Source organism: Protobothrops mucrosquamatus, unplaced genomic scaffold, assembly GCF_001527695.2.
Source record: "Protobothrops mucrosquamatus isolate PMUCROS unplaced genomic scaffold, P.Mucros_1.0 scaffold886, whole genome shotgun sequence".
In the NCBI taxonomy this organism is placed as follows: domain Eukaryota; kingdom Metazoa; phylum Chordata; class Lepidosauria; order Squamata; family Viperidae; genus Protobothrops; species Protobothrops mucrosquamatus.
The window spans coordinates 285,661-300,253 of NW_015387140.1; the positions used below are offsets into that span (position 1 = coordinate 285,661).

At 35.4% G+C, this 14,593-nt stretch overlaps 1 long non-coding RNA gene across 1 annotated transcript in view; it reads left to right on the plus strand.

Annotated features, from left to right (window-relative positions):
* The first annotated feature begins 1,580 nt into the window (after positions 1–1,580).
* The window catches only part of LOC107290409, a 65,204-nt gene continuing 52,191 nt past the window's right edge, over positions 1,581–14,593 (plus strand). Inside the window, exon 1 of the long non-coding RNA XR_001548950.1 lies at positions 1,581–1,634. This is a non-coding gene — a long non-coding RNA (uncharacterized LOC107290409). The remainder of the gene's footprint in view (positions 1,635–14,593) is intronic.

A 14,593-nucleotide genomic window follows, 5' to 3' on the forward strand; every position in this document is an offset into this window, starting at 1 on the left:
GGCTCTTCCCATTGTTAGAATGGTGCATGTATAGTTATTTTGCTCTCCTTCCCTACTCCCCACCCCCCCAAACCTCGCAGCCCTTACTGCCCTGTTGCATCAACTTCCTGTACAAGCTCCTCGGCTTTGGGATGATGGTGAGAATTCTTGGGTCTCTCACACCCCTCCGGTATGTCAGCTTCCTGTGCAAAATCCCGTACGCCAGGCTAAAGATGCCTGTGTGTTGCCGCTGCCCTTGGTGTATCAACTTCCTGTGCAAAGCCCCTTGCATTGGGGCGATTCTTTTTTTTATTATTATTATTATTCCTGTCTTTGGTGCATCAACTTCCTGTACCGATTCTTTTGCAAATGGGTGAAGAGCACGTTTGCGAGGGCACTACCAGCATGTTGGCTGCTGCTGCTGTTGTTGTTCTTTTCCCTATTGCCCTGGTGCATTCGCTTCCTGTGCAGAATCCTTTACATTGGGGCGGGGTGGGGGGGCGAGCGAGTGAATGAGGATGCTCGGCTGCATTTCTCCACATTCCTTAGTGTATCCGCTTCCTGCGCAGAGCCACTTGCAATAGGGGGAAAAAAAAAGATGCTCGCACTTCTGGCTTCCTCTCGCTGCCGCGGCTCCCGCCGCCTGCCCCAGTGCATGAGCCCTTCTTCGTTTCCTCCCTCCCTCCCTCCCTCCTCTGCCTGCCCCGGTGCGTGATCTTTTCCTGCCACCGCTGCTCCTGCTGCTCTGCGAGAGTTTGCTGCCCTACTTCACTCTACTTTAGTTTCACTCACTTTACATCCGGGTTTTTTCCCTAGGCAATGGGTGCCGCACCACAGCCCGTTCCTTAGGCAAAGGGAAATAAATTCGCTGCACCGACACGTCAAGTAGTCCCTCTGGAGAAGCCTTGAGGCGCCCCCTCCTCTCCCCGAGCAGGCCGGCCACCCCTCCTCCTTCCTTCATTCATAGGGAGATAAGGCGGGGAGGCCGGTTGAGGGGGGGGAGGCCTCCTCCTCCTCCGCTTTGGTCCCCGACCTCGGCGCCTTCTTCGCTTCGGAGAGCGGCCGAAGTCGCCGCGTTTGTGTGCGAGAGAGTTGTGTCGGGGGCGCGCGGGCAGCGAGGGAGTCAGGGAGCGCGCGCCGCTGGCAGGCCAGGCAAAAGCAAAGCAAAGCAAAACGGAGGCCGGTGGCGGAGGGATCCAGGCGTGCGGGTGCTGCGGCCGGGCCGGGTGAATGGGATTGAAGAAGAGTTCAGCTTCTCGGCTTGTTTTTGTGTCACAGTTTCTCTTCTTCTGCGCCTCTTCTGCTTCGTTCCTTTCTTCCTGCCTGTCCCCTCCTCCCCTCTGCAGGAGGAGCCCCCCTGGGAAAGGGGAAGGAAAAGGACCCCTCAGAGGAGAGGGAGAGAAGAGAAAAGCAGGAGGAGGAGGAGGAGGAGGAGGAGGGAGCAACCAACCAACCATCTTCCACTCCCAGCTTAGATTAAAGAAAGTGAGAGGAGGAGGAGAGAGAAGAGCCAAGAAGAGGGGGACAGGGAGGCCCAGAGGAGCAGCTGCACCGCCTTCTCCCTATGAAGAGGACTCCTTTCCCCTCAAAGAGAGGTCCTGCCAGGGGGACCCCAGCCAGACCACCTCGGCGGCAACATCACCACCACCAGCAGGGTGTAGTATCCCACCTTTTGGATATTCCCTCTCCGCCTCCCCTCTTTTCCCTTTCTTTCTCTCCCCCTCTCGGCCCCCCCCCCGGTCCTCTGTTGCCTGCCTCGGGAGTTTCGGGGGGGAACAGAGAAAAGGGTGGATGGGGTGGGTGCGCGCTGGGAGGAGGGAGTCCACCATGGAAGACTCCGGAGCCAACTTGGAGATGAGGAACCACAACTTCAGGGTAATCCCTCCTCTCCTCCCCCCCCCCTACCCGGAGGTATAACGCCTAGGGATGCGGGAAAGGGGGCATGTCCTTTCTCTGTCACCTGTGAGGATTGAAGTAAGTTTCTGTGAGAGGAGGAGGAGGTAGTGGTGGTGGTGGTGGAGCGGGAGGGGTTAGGTGACACATTGGAGTGTGTGTGTGTCTATGTGTGTGTGGGGGGGGGAGAGAAATGACACATTTGCAAAGAGAGGAAGGGAGAGGACGATTTCCCCCACTCCTCCCCAGGATGATCTTTTCTAGGCCGTTTTCTGGGGGGGGGGGTTCATTTTTCTTCCCTGATGCCGCCGCCGCCGCCGAGGAAGTTTTATTACCTTGAAGATGCTCTTGCTTTGATGATCCAGGCTTCGTAGTAAAGCTGCTGCGGCGGCGGTTTTTCCTCTCCTCCCTTCTTCTTCTTCTTTTTTTTTTTTTCTCCCCCCTTTGCCTTTAATTTGTCTTGGTAGCCCGAGTAGTGCTGGGAAAATTCCGTTTCTTCAGCAACTTGTTATTCTGAAGTCTCTCTCTTTGCCCCCCTCACCCTGGGGCAGCCCATTTTGCATGGATACAAAGCTCAGTGCAAGGACACCTTTGGGATTTCACACTCCTGCTCTGGCACGTTTGCAGTGACTAGAGATGTGTCCCTTCTCCCTTCTCCCTTTCTTTTTCCTGCCATTTCTCTGTATTGGGTACAAAGAGTAAGGGGGTGTATGTGGGACTGCCATTTGGTCTGGTGGTTTTGTTGCCTGTGTATCTTGTTACTTTTCTGTGTTTTTCTTTCTTTGTTATTCCGAGCTTACTACAGATGGGATTCTGTCCCTCCCCCACTTTACATGTCTGCAGTTCAGTTGTTAGTTTCCAGGATTAAACAAGTAATACTTTTTTTTGTTGTGAATAAAAATGAATTAGATCAACACAATTAAGCCAAGTGGCAAATGAGGTTTTTAGGACCAGTATGCATTTTATTTGTGATGCTTTTGGGATACTGTAATGAAGAGGTTTGCTGGTGACAAAGATGTTCTGAAAGGTGTGAGGATGTCATTCCATTTAAATTGCAGATTATAAGTCACATTTATGTAGAGAATAAATTGTTAGTAAAATTAGTGAAAACAACTCCCAGATAAATGTGTTGTTGCCATTTACTGTGTGATGTTTGTAATAAACTTCTCTAATCGTTTGTACACTTTGATGAATTAATAAGTTAGTGAAATCTATGTTCTTGATTATGGTTTAGAGATCTTTGCTGTCAAGATTGGGTTTTACAGATGTATTTTCAGTAAGGATGTCTTAAAAAGTTAAGACTTTGTCATACAAAACAGTATAAATATGAGGTAGGATATTCTAAACATAATGATAAAGCTATGTGCTTTTCTACTGAATAACATAAATTACAAAACTTAGGCATGCAAATCAGAGTAAATTATTATTATAGTACAGTATTCAGTAAAAGTGTAGTTCCAGCTCATTATTGTTGAAATACTATTATTCTGTAAAACTAAAGGGTAGCAGCAGCTTTAGGACAAGCGTTATTAAAATTTTCAAACTACATATATGATCCTGTAATATCATAGGCCAGTATTTTGCCATACATACAAATTTCTATTGTATTTTTGGAATTTCATCCTTTTTTGAAATAAAAAGTTTGACACCAGAAGGTTTTATAGAAAGAGAATAAAAGTTTTAGGAACTCTTTTTCATAGAACTGCTTACATTTTATTTATCATTTCCTTTGGCAGAACTTGTCTGGTTTCACTTTCTAACTATTTCTTTCTTTTTTCTTTTTTGCTTTCTAATGGCCTAAGTATAGTGACCACTACAATCTATGTATATTAATGAATATTGAATGTTCTTTTCTTATGGAAAGTAAGGTGAAATGGGATTGAAAGTTTCATTTACCATGCTGGTATTTAAAGAGAAACTGAAGTTAGCTGTCATAAACAGTGATCTTGCTAAACATGTGAGGAACTTTGCAAATCTCTAACTATGAATATATTTTAAACTATAGTTTTTAAAAATACTTTTCACAAAATATTGTCTTACTACATAAATGGATACTAAGAATTTTAAATAAAAGCACCTTTTATTTTTACACATTCTAAGAATTTCCTCACAATTTTGAATTCTTACTTTGGATTTGAGTAATGTAAGTTGGTCAGAAACTTTGGAAAGTATCTCTAAAATAATAATAAAAATACATTGTAGAAGCATAATTTTTCTTAAACGATAAATTCAGGTTTAACTTAAGATCTCTTCTACAATAGTGGCTATAGTAGTCTAGAGTAATGAAAATAGTACATTGTTATGCTTCTTTTAAAAATGGACCATTTGCAGAAGGGGTTTGCAAGTTTTGTTCTTTTGATTTGTATAACAACTGCCAAGAATTTAGGCTACTGGTCTAAGATTGGGTATTTATGGGAAAATAAGGGGCAAAAGCTATCTTGACATTTCTTTGATATGCAGCATTGAAGATTTACTTTTTAAGCAGAAGTGCATCTTGAATTGGAGTATGTTCTGTTTGACTACTTACATTTGATGGTCTTCAAAACTGATAAAATTGTTTACTTCCTTAAGGTTGTACTTCTATATAAACCTTGGTTGGTCTTTTGAATATACATGTTTTAAATGCAGGAAAACTGAGGCAGACTTTCTTCTGCTTTTTTTGTTTATATTCTTTCAAATTAAATATAATGAATTATTACATTTTATTACAGGGTGCAGAACACAATGCCTTTTGCACTGCAAACACAAATGTATGTGATACTTGGTATCAATATTGGGGCATGTTTTCAAGATCAGCTTCCTCTAGACTGGTTAGACCTAACTCCCACTGGCCATGCCCCCTGGGGTATTAAGGCTGTTGAACTCCAACAAATTTGGAGCATCAGTTAAGTGAGGCAGATCTAGACTATATTTGAAACAATAACTAAGCATGGAATCAGCTTTATTTTCTCTTTCAGTGTGTTATTAAAACAAGTTATTTTGATATTGAAACACTTAACATTTTTGGTACTTCATAAGTGTTCACTAGTGGGCTTCAATATTTCTTGCAAAAACAAAAGTTCTTAAATTTCAGTCATTTTAATGTAGGCCACCTCTTAAACTTATTTTAATTTTAGTGGGATCAGATCTAATTGCATGCTTAAAAATTAATTGAAATAATGCAACTTGAATATAAGTTTGGGTGGAGTTCTTTCTTTTTTAAACTTAATTCTATATGGAAAAGTTTTATTGCATTTTTGGATCATATATTTCTTATACTGTAGTATTAATAACATAATACTACTACTGTAGTATTAATAACATAATAGTAAAAGTTTTACTATTTCATTTCACATTTATATGGAGGAAACAATTTCCTAAGAACTAGCACCCTAATTGTAAAGCACCTATAGAGAATTTAAATTGGGGTGAATTTGTTCAGTATTTTTGGAATAGATTCAGCACTAAAATTTATTGTGAACTTAATTATTCAGGGTATTAATTTGCACAGTTTATTCCATTCCATATTAGTCCTAATTAAAAATTATTAAACTTTGTACTTAACTAGAAGTCTGCTGAAATCAGTGGGAATAATTTCTGAGTAAACATGTATAGAATTGCAATATTGAAGTTGAAACTCATATAGTTAAAGACACATGTTTTCATTCTTTTCGCTTTTAATGAATAATACAAGTGGGCAAACTTCCATGATAAATCAACAATATGATTTATAATCTTTGTGATATCTGAGATAATCTGAGATATTAATAATAATAATAATAATAAGGCAGGTTGTTCCACTGGTTAATAGAGAAGCAGTAGTAGTTAAGTCTTGGTTTCATCAGAATATTTTAACATTTGGACATTTAAATTCATGGTGCTGTTATAAAAATACAGCTGACTGTAATGTTATAATGGCCCTACATTGCTGTTTTACATGGTTCCTTGTAAATTTTGGATATGAATCAATTCTTTCTTACCTTGTAGAAGCCTTTTGAATAGTGCAAAGAGAGATCACTGTTTCTTCAGTAGTTCAAGTTTCACATTTTACATACAGTTGTTGAAGTTCAGAACTTGGACTTATATGATCTGACATAAATTGATAATTTAAAGGATTAAGGTATTTTGGAGTAAAGATTTTTATTTATTTACATAATGCTGTTTATGTTCCCTACTTTTGTAGACTGTAGGTGGTAGCCATCATAGCATTAGTTCTACGGAAAAGCCATGTTTTGAGAGAAGGGGTGTTTTTTTTTGAAGGCCAGAAAGTTAGGTTCATTCCATAACACAGGAGACAATCACAGTATAGGGAACTTTGGAGGTCCTTTTTGTGAGAATCTATGGGATAGGTTGAGAGAGGTGGTCCTGAAAGTGCATTAATTGCAAGGAGAAATAATTGATTAATTTGTCTCTAGCTGAAAGTATTTTGCGAATGATATATTTTAAGTTGTGTAGATATATAGAGAGTGATATGTTTGCAGATAATTGGGTACTTAGAAGGAACATGTTGACCACAAATATGTCAGAGAATGAAGAAATTCCCAAGTGATTTTCTTATTGCTTTGGATGTTAGACTGGGCAGCATAACTGGCTTCTTTACTATTAAACTTATAAGTATTGTAGATTTTATTTATCTTTGTTATTTTATTTATGTTTGTTATTGCTCACAAACATTTTAGTAAAGTATTTCAAGAATTAAACTTACCTTAATTTTTTTATAGATCCATGGATGTTTGAAAAGATGATCACAAACAATTCCTACAGTAGCTATGGTATTTAAACATCCTCTGGTTGTTAATTTGTGTTATTCATGGGGAATCTTTTAAGAAGAAAAACCTCTTTGCTGTGTTTTTGCAAGTTCTTTTGCAAATTCTTTTGCAAGTGGTTTCTGAGAGTTATGCTCTCATTTCATTTGATGTCATATTTTTATTTTCTTTCAATTTTTGTAGTGTTTTTTATGGGACATATTGTATTTTTTCTATGTGAGTTGCTAGATTTGTTTTTGATAACTGGCAACATAAAAATGCTTAATGAATAAATATGAAGTGAACCTTTTAATATTTATCCTTATTATATGTTCTAAAAATGTAATCTTGTATTACTTCTTTAAAAGTAAAAGCTGGGAAATGACTTAATGTAAGGTTTCAAACTTTTAAAAGAACTTGAGATCTATATAGAAATAATTGCATTTATAAACCTATATAGAAATAATTGCATTTATATTTAGAACAGATAAAGCTTAATCGTTACATTATATTGATCAAATTTTGAAAGTTTTTTTTAAAATGCAAGGCAGTTATTTGACACATTAATGCCATGATTTTGTATAGGCTGTTTATAGGAAATTCAACTTTGAAAATGTGAGGAGTGGCCTCCTATTTAATACTTTACCTCATTACCTTCTACAACCAACTCCGGCAGTGTTTGTCTAAAACCAGAATTCATCTCATGATGGAAATGAAAGGTGGGAAATTTAGGATTATAGTATGTAGTATATTCAAGTTACTCAGAGTGGACAGTAAAATGTGCATTACACAAATGCTTCACTGGTTGGAAACTTACTCCATACAGTCTCTATTTTAGTTACTCAGGACAAATCCAATATTTTATCAGTCTAGACCAGGGGTAGTCAACCTTGGCTCTTTTATGACTCGTGGACTTCAATTCCCAGAATTCCTGAGCCAAGGTTGACTACCCCTGGTCTAGACAATAATAGATGCAGTATTTCTTTTCAACAATGTATATATGCAGTCCAAAGGAATGCACCAGCCCCCTTGCCAGTGTGTTCCCCGAATCTTATCTATAAGATAGAAGACTCTAGCAAATGTAGAATGGGTTTGGGAAATGTATATGGACCAAAAGGATATGGAATTCTGCTTAGGTCTTATTGATTGGGATCCATAGTGACTTTTGTATTGCTTATCAACACAGCTTACATCTAATTTGCTGCAAGATGTTAACTATTACTACCTTCCCATTTCACTTCTAAATGTTACACTTCTGTCTTTTGATGGTAGAACAAGCAATGCATAGCAACTGAGGGAAGTTTAATTTCTACCCTTTCAGTGGAATAAAATAGTTCTCACCATGAAAATAGAAATGGGCTTTAAAACCTCTCTTGTTGCACTGAATAGGAAAACAATGAGAAAAGATTAAATGTGTAAGTGGTAAAATGAAAAATTATGAGCCCTAAACATTGATCACTCTTTTTGACTTTGTCAATAGGGCTATATTTTTTTTTTAAAAAAAAAAATCACCAGCCCTCACATAAACTGAAAATATGCTGTGTGTTTTGTTTTTTGACTGCATATGGAACACAAACTGTCAGTACTTGAAGAGAAGGAGCACTAGCAGAAATGCATTGATTCATTCTTTCCCCCTCCTGCTGTGTATCCTAGTATTGTTAACCATGGCTATTTGAAGACAATATATTTGGATGCAGAATCATAGTTGATCTCCTCAGTCAATTAGCCATCCAAGCTTAAGGATCTTTTAAACCCAAACTTCTGAGTAATCACAATATTTTTTCTGATAAACTGACTTATAGTAGCCATGGCAACAGCTGTCTTGGCTTTTTATGGACAGTTCTGTTGCTGCATCTGCAGGCTTCATCAATACTTCTGCTGCCTACAGAGGAAAGTGCAATAGAATGTCTCCCTTATACTTTTAACAGCTTTGCATATTATACTGTTGCGATATACTATTATGTACTTCCCATGTTCCAAAACTTTATAGACTGTTCTTCTTTTTGCCAAATAATTGTTTAGATGCTGGAGTTTAAGTGTTGCCACTTGTAATGAAATGCTGTGACAACCGTGTCATGCTTTTGAACATAAATTGTCATAAAATTGCTTCTAGGTTCTTCACTACAACTAAGGAGGTTATTTTAAATAGATACATTTAAGATGTTATCTTAAAGAAATTATTTAAAGAACTTCCCTTAAACTTCATAGTAAATACTTCAAAATGACTTTTTGTTGAAGAAAATACCGGTTTGTATTTAACATTTGATGAAGGGGAAAGACAAATTTAAGCTAATGGATTTTTAGCATTGGAGCAATATGTGTCTTTCAGATACATGTTTTAAGTGATGTAATTGATATGTTTACCAAAACACTTTAAATTGAAGAAATTTCTGTCCTAATAAATGGAAATCAGATTTCACATGTTACATGATTTTCATTTAATGAACAAATTTAAAAGTATACACTACTGATTTTTTATAATAAACTATATAGTACTGATATAAGTACCTTAGAAATTCATCAGTGGTAATATATCATTATGTAATTTAATATAAGGATACTACATTACTGATACTACATTACTATAAGTAATATATCAGTTGAAATATTTGATGAAACAGTCAAAGGATAGTTGCTGTGCTAAAATGTTTATTTTCATAGATATATAAGACTACTTAAAATTACTTCTATGGGAATATTTTATATTTTAGGACATGAAAACTTTGATTTAGAGCAGCATATAGAATTGAGTGTATAAACTTCTGAATTTATTAGCAATTAGTATGTTGATTTTTAAATGTAGTTCCTTTCCATACAGCTCCCTAATTGACTCTAAATGGTATTCTTAGAATTTTATTCATCAAATAGACACAGGTTTAGATGATTTGTCTTCTTTTTGCTGTCCTCATCTCAAATTTGGAGCAGATTAAGCTGGATGTAAGGAGAGGAAAATAAATGGACATCTGACTGCATCCACATGTCATATGGACTGTATACTCTGGCATGTAGTCATTATGTTGTGAATTATTTTAAAATAATTGCATTTTAAAAGTAGCAAATTCCAGAATGTAGTTGTTTATGATCTACTTTTCATTTAGTAAATGTGATAAAAGTGGCAGTGATCAAAATTTATGCCAGCTAAACTGTAATTTTAATTATAATTACTTAGTACTGTTTGGAAAAGACAATGTCTGTTTGAGCTAATTCATATTTGATATACATGATTGATTTGGTGGTGTATCTATATAAATATGGTTGAAGGCAAGCCCTTGCATCCCTAAATGTACGTGTGCATGTGAATTTGGAAACATTGAAATTTGAAATTAATTACTTTGATTTTTGCTCCAGATAATTATAAAGTTTGCTAAAAATGTGTGCAAAAAAAGCTGCACATTGAAAGGTAGGAATTTGGGTGTCATTTTCATGGACCCCCGCTTTGGCCATAAAACAAGTCACATTGTTCTATTGGGCATGTCACTACTTTCACCCTTTATGTGGAAACTAAGCATTTTCAAATTGTAAAATGCTTTAACTAATAATGTTCTACGCAGAATAAAATGTGAAACCCCGAGGACCTCTCTCCCTTGAAGATGCAAAGCTCTCAATCAAGATTGGAGGGCTGCTGTGGTGGTAGGGTAACGTTAACTGTTATGGGTACTTCTGAATACTCCTTAATTATAGTTAACTTAATTAACTGGCCTTAGTTCTCCCTTTTCATCCAAGCAGTTATGTTAATATGTACAGAAAATTATATGAACTGCCTAAGCAGTTACTGAATTTTTGTTCAGTTTTATCCACTAATTGAATTGTAGAATTCTCATTGTCTGTGTTGTTTGATGAATCTGCCCATACACATTTTGGATTAAAAATGTATGGTATTGATTTACATGCTTGATTCTGGACGTATACACAACACTTGTCGTTGGAGTATTCTTATATTATTGATCCTTCATTTAGCTTGACTTTAGTGATGGCGGGTATAGTATGTAGATAATTCCATACTTATACATAAAAACAGAGATAAAACATGTTTGGGATATAGAAGAGATTCACATGAAAAGATCTGTGACCATATTTAGCTTCTATAGATGAGGTGACACAGATTCTTGACCTATCTCTAACAGTATGATGGGGTTAATACTTTCATCTATCACAAATGACTGCATGTTTAAACTTGCTTTATTGATACAGAAAGTGTTTCTATTCTATAAGAGTAAAATTGCATTATATGGAAACTTTAATGTACTTTGTATCAGTGCACTGTTATTTCAATACCAGCAAAACTGATTATAGTTTAACTATTTTAATTATTCAGTTATGAAATAATGGACAAAATAAAATATATTTTCATATTTCTGTGTCTAGAAATATATGCTGATATTTAGTTGGCAGAAAAACACTTCCAGCTTTTTGTAACCTTTATGGTTAATGCTTTTTAATATTTGAAAATAGCCTCTTTAACTTTTCTCCTTTATATATGCGGCCAACACTCTTTTGCTTTCTAGGCTTTTCCTCTCTAACACTTATGGCTCTCCACTTGAACTCTTAAAAACCCTATATTTGAGATTGCTGTGAAGTAAAAGAGAATGCAGACTTTTAGCGGGTCTTAAAAGTTAAAATCCACATATTTATAGTACCACAGATAATAACGCCTATACATCTATAGAATAAATGTGATTTTTGTGCTTACAGCTACTCTTTGTTTAGTGATTGCTTTGTTTAACAGCCGTTCACAGTTGCAAGGATTGGTCATAAGAGTTATTTTTTCAATACTGTATTTATGACCTTCGCAGGTCTGTAAAGCAAAGGAAAGCTCAAGATCATAAGATAGTTGCAGTTTCACTTAGCGACCACTTCACTTAACCACTTTCACTGTTGCCAGTCCTAATTGTGGTAACTGGTTGAGGACTATCTGTATTTTCTCTGCCTGTCTCTATCTTTATTTTTATTTTACTATTTGTTGAACATGTAATTCTTGACTTACAACCATTTCATTCAGTGACTATTTGATGTTACAGCAGCATTGAAAAAAGTGACTTATGATTGTTTTTCAGACTTATGTCCGTTGCAGCATCCCTGTGGTCACATGATCAAAATTTGGATTCTTGGCAACTGGCATGTATTTATGACAGTTGCAGTATCATGTGATCACCTTTTGTGACCTTTTGACAAGCAAAGTCAATGGAAAAGCCAGATTCACTGTTACTAATTTAACAACTGCAATGATTCACTTAACAACTGTGGCAACAAAAGTTGTAAATGGGGAAAAAATAACGATTGTCTTCCTAGCAATGGAAATTTTGGTGTTAAGTTGAGGACTATCTTTACATTGGAATTTCTTTTATGAACTATGGCCAAGAAATAGTAATAATAAAATAATAAATTTTCTTTCTAGGAACGCTTACATTGTCATTTTTGGCTTAATCATAAATTAATACCTAATCTCATTTTTGGCTTAACCATAAATTAATACTTAATCTCATTTTTGGCTTAATCATAAATTAAAACCTAAACTATGGTTGATTTTCTGAATATATAGCAAACAATCATGGATAGCTTCATCTAGTATGGCTATTGGTGATTGGATACTGGGTATGATTGTTCAGAGCTTGAATGTAAAATGTTTTGAACTGAATTAGTTCAAGTGCAAAACACCCAGTTTGAATGCAAAATGGGCTGTTTGAAACATTTTGGAGCTCTTTGGGTGTATCTTGCATTCAGAATAGTCATTTTGATCTGGAAAAACTTCCCCAAGTAATCAAGACATATTACTTTGCCCCCCATACAAATGAGTTGTATCTCATTTGAAATAGGTTACTGTGAATTTGCTGTATTGAAAAGTTTTTCACATCGGTAGTTCAGAGACCCCTTCCTACTGGTTTAAATGTGTATTGTTTAGTTTCTTTCCTTACTGGTTTTTAGTTCATATTGCAGAATAATAATTGGACAATGCAGGCATTGAACTAAACTTGAGATGAAAGCTCTTCTCTTCATTTTCTATGCACTTTTGCTTATACAATATTGTAGTTTTATTTTTAGAATCTTTGAGGAAAGCGGTTTATAAAGGCCACTTTATAAATTTATAGCAAAAATTATAGTTTAATATTTTTCAATATCAAAGATAATTATGTTAATGTTATGTGTAAAATATATATAAAATAGTTTATTAATGGATATAGAATTTTGCTTAGCTTATAGAGGTTCACATTGAGAAATAATTGTTTTTCATCTGAGTAACATAGTGAACACTGTGATTGCTGGATCACATTTGGTGTGATAAATTCCTTGCTATGTATGTATTTATATTAAGTCAACATAAAGCTTCATGTTTCAGAATGACATTTTTTAAGGTTTCTTTTTTAGTGTATATTATATTGGCTGTTTTAAAGATTCTTTAAGTAAAAGCCCAGAGGTGTAAAATGAAGTAAATGTGACAAAAAGGAAGAAAAAGCTTAAGAGAAAACTTAACTAACTAAAATTAATCCAGTTGTTAAGCTAATTGTTAAATTGTGTTGCAACATACTGTGGCATCTCGCTTTTAAGATCAGAGATATTTCAAAAGTAGATAATAAATTCATATCTATTCCTTAAAATCAGGATGTAACTTTCTGATTATGTGAAATTACCTTCCTTACTCTAGGCTCAATAAAACCAAGCTCTTCATTAGATTCAAATTCCATGTTTTAGAAATACAATTCAATCTTGCATTAAGATCCTTATATATAATATTTCTTCCCAAGGATATATTAATATATGTAGTAACTTTAAGTCAAACCAAATCTATAACAGAATAAGACCAAATCATATGGGCTAAAGAGCTTTCACATTTCTTGCATTGCCAACATAAATAATCTAGTTTCCATTCCTTTTTAAATAGTTGTTGAAGGCTCCAAAAATTACAGTTTTATGAGGAATTTATTTCTTTTTTTAAATCATAAGAAATTTATTTTTAAACCTAGACCGGTGGTTCTCAACCTGTGCGATGTTGGCACAGGGGGTCTGCAAAGACTTGAAGAAATGTTATGATTCAAATCTTGAGTTAAGTTTTGGTGGTCTGTGGCCACAAAAGGTATTTAAAGGGGGTCCATGGTGAAGAAAAGGCTAAGAACCACTGCCCTAGACCATTGGTTTTCCAAAATTGAACATTTCATTCATCATTCCAGAGTTGAAATATATAAATAATATTAATTTTCACTCTACTTTTTAATATTTTATAAAATTTAATTGTGGATTTTCAAGTGCTGTATTTGTTGAGTAAGCTAAAATTGCAACCATCTTGGAGGATATAAAATATCTGAGCCAACTATTTGGTTAATATATATTGTCAAGCATATATTACAGGTAGATCAGACTCAAAATGCAATCTTTTGAAACTGTTAAAACAACATTTGAAAATCAACTGATTTAAAGTATTAAATCTTTGTTTAGTCCAATCATTCCAATCAAACATCTTCCCTGCAATTTTCAAATTTAAATTATACCACACACAAACTTTTTGTACAATTGCTTACCAATTAATAACTAGTTATGACTATCATAGTCTTAATCAGAAAGTTTTCAAATTGGGAATCAAAGATTTTAGTTTAACATAACTGAACCTTAAAACCTCAAGGATTTCAAAGATGTTACACTCTTGGGCTCTAAATGGGACCTAAGTGGAGTTAGTCTTATTTTTAAAAAGAAGATAAAAGCAGAATGATAACATTGAAAATCTTTTTTAAAACATGTTTATTTATTCTTTATTCATGAAAGAACATGCAAAGAAAAATAAAAAAGAGAAAAAAACAGACTAACAAAAGCCCCAGATATCAAATATATCTAACCTTAAACATAAGAAAAAATCCATTCCAGCTAAAAGCTGAAAGATAGATACATCAAAAATCTAATCGATTTTTCTCACATAGCAGGTCTATAAATAGTTATAAACTTTCCCATCTATATTTAACAAAAATGCTGTATTACATAAACAAATATCTCTGATGTGGAAATCTAATTGT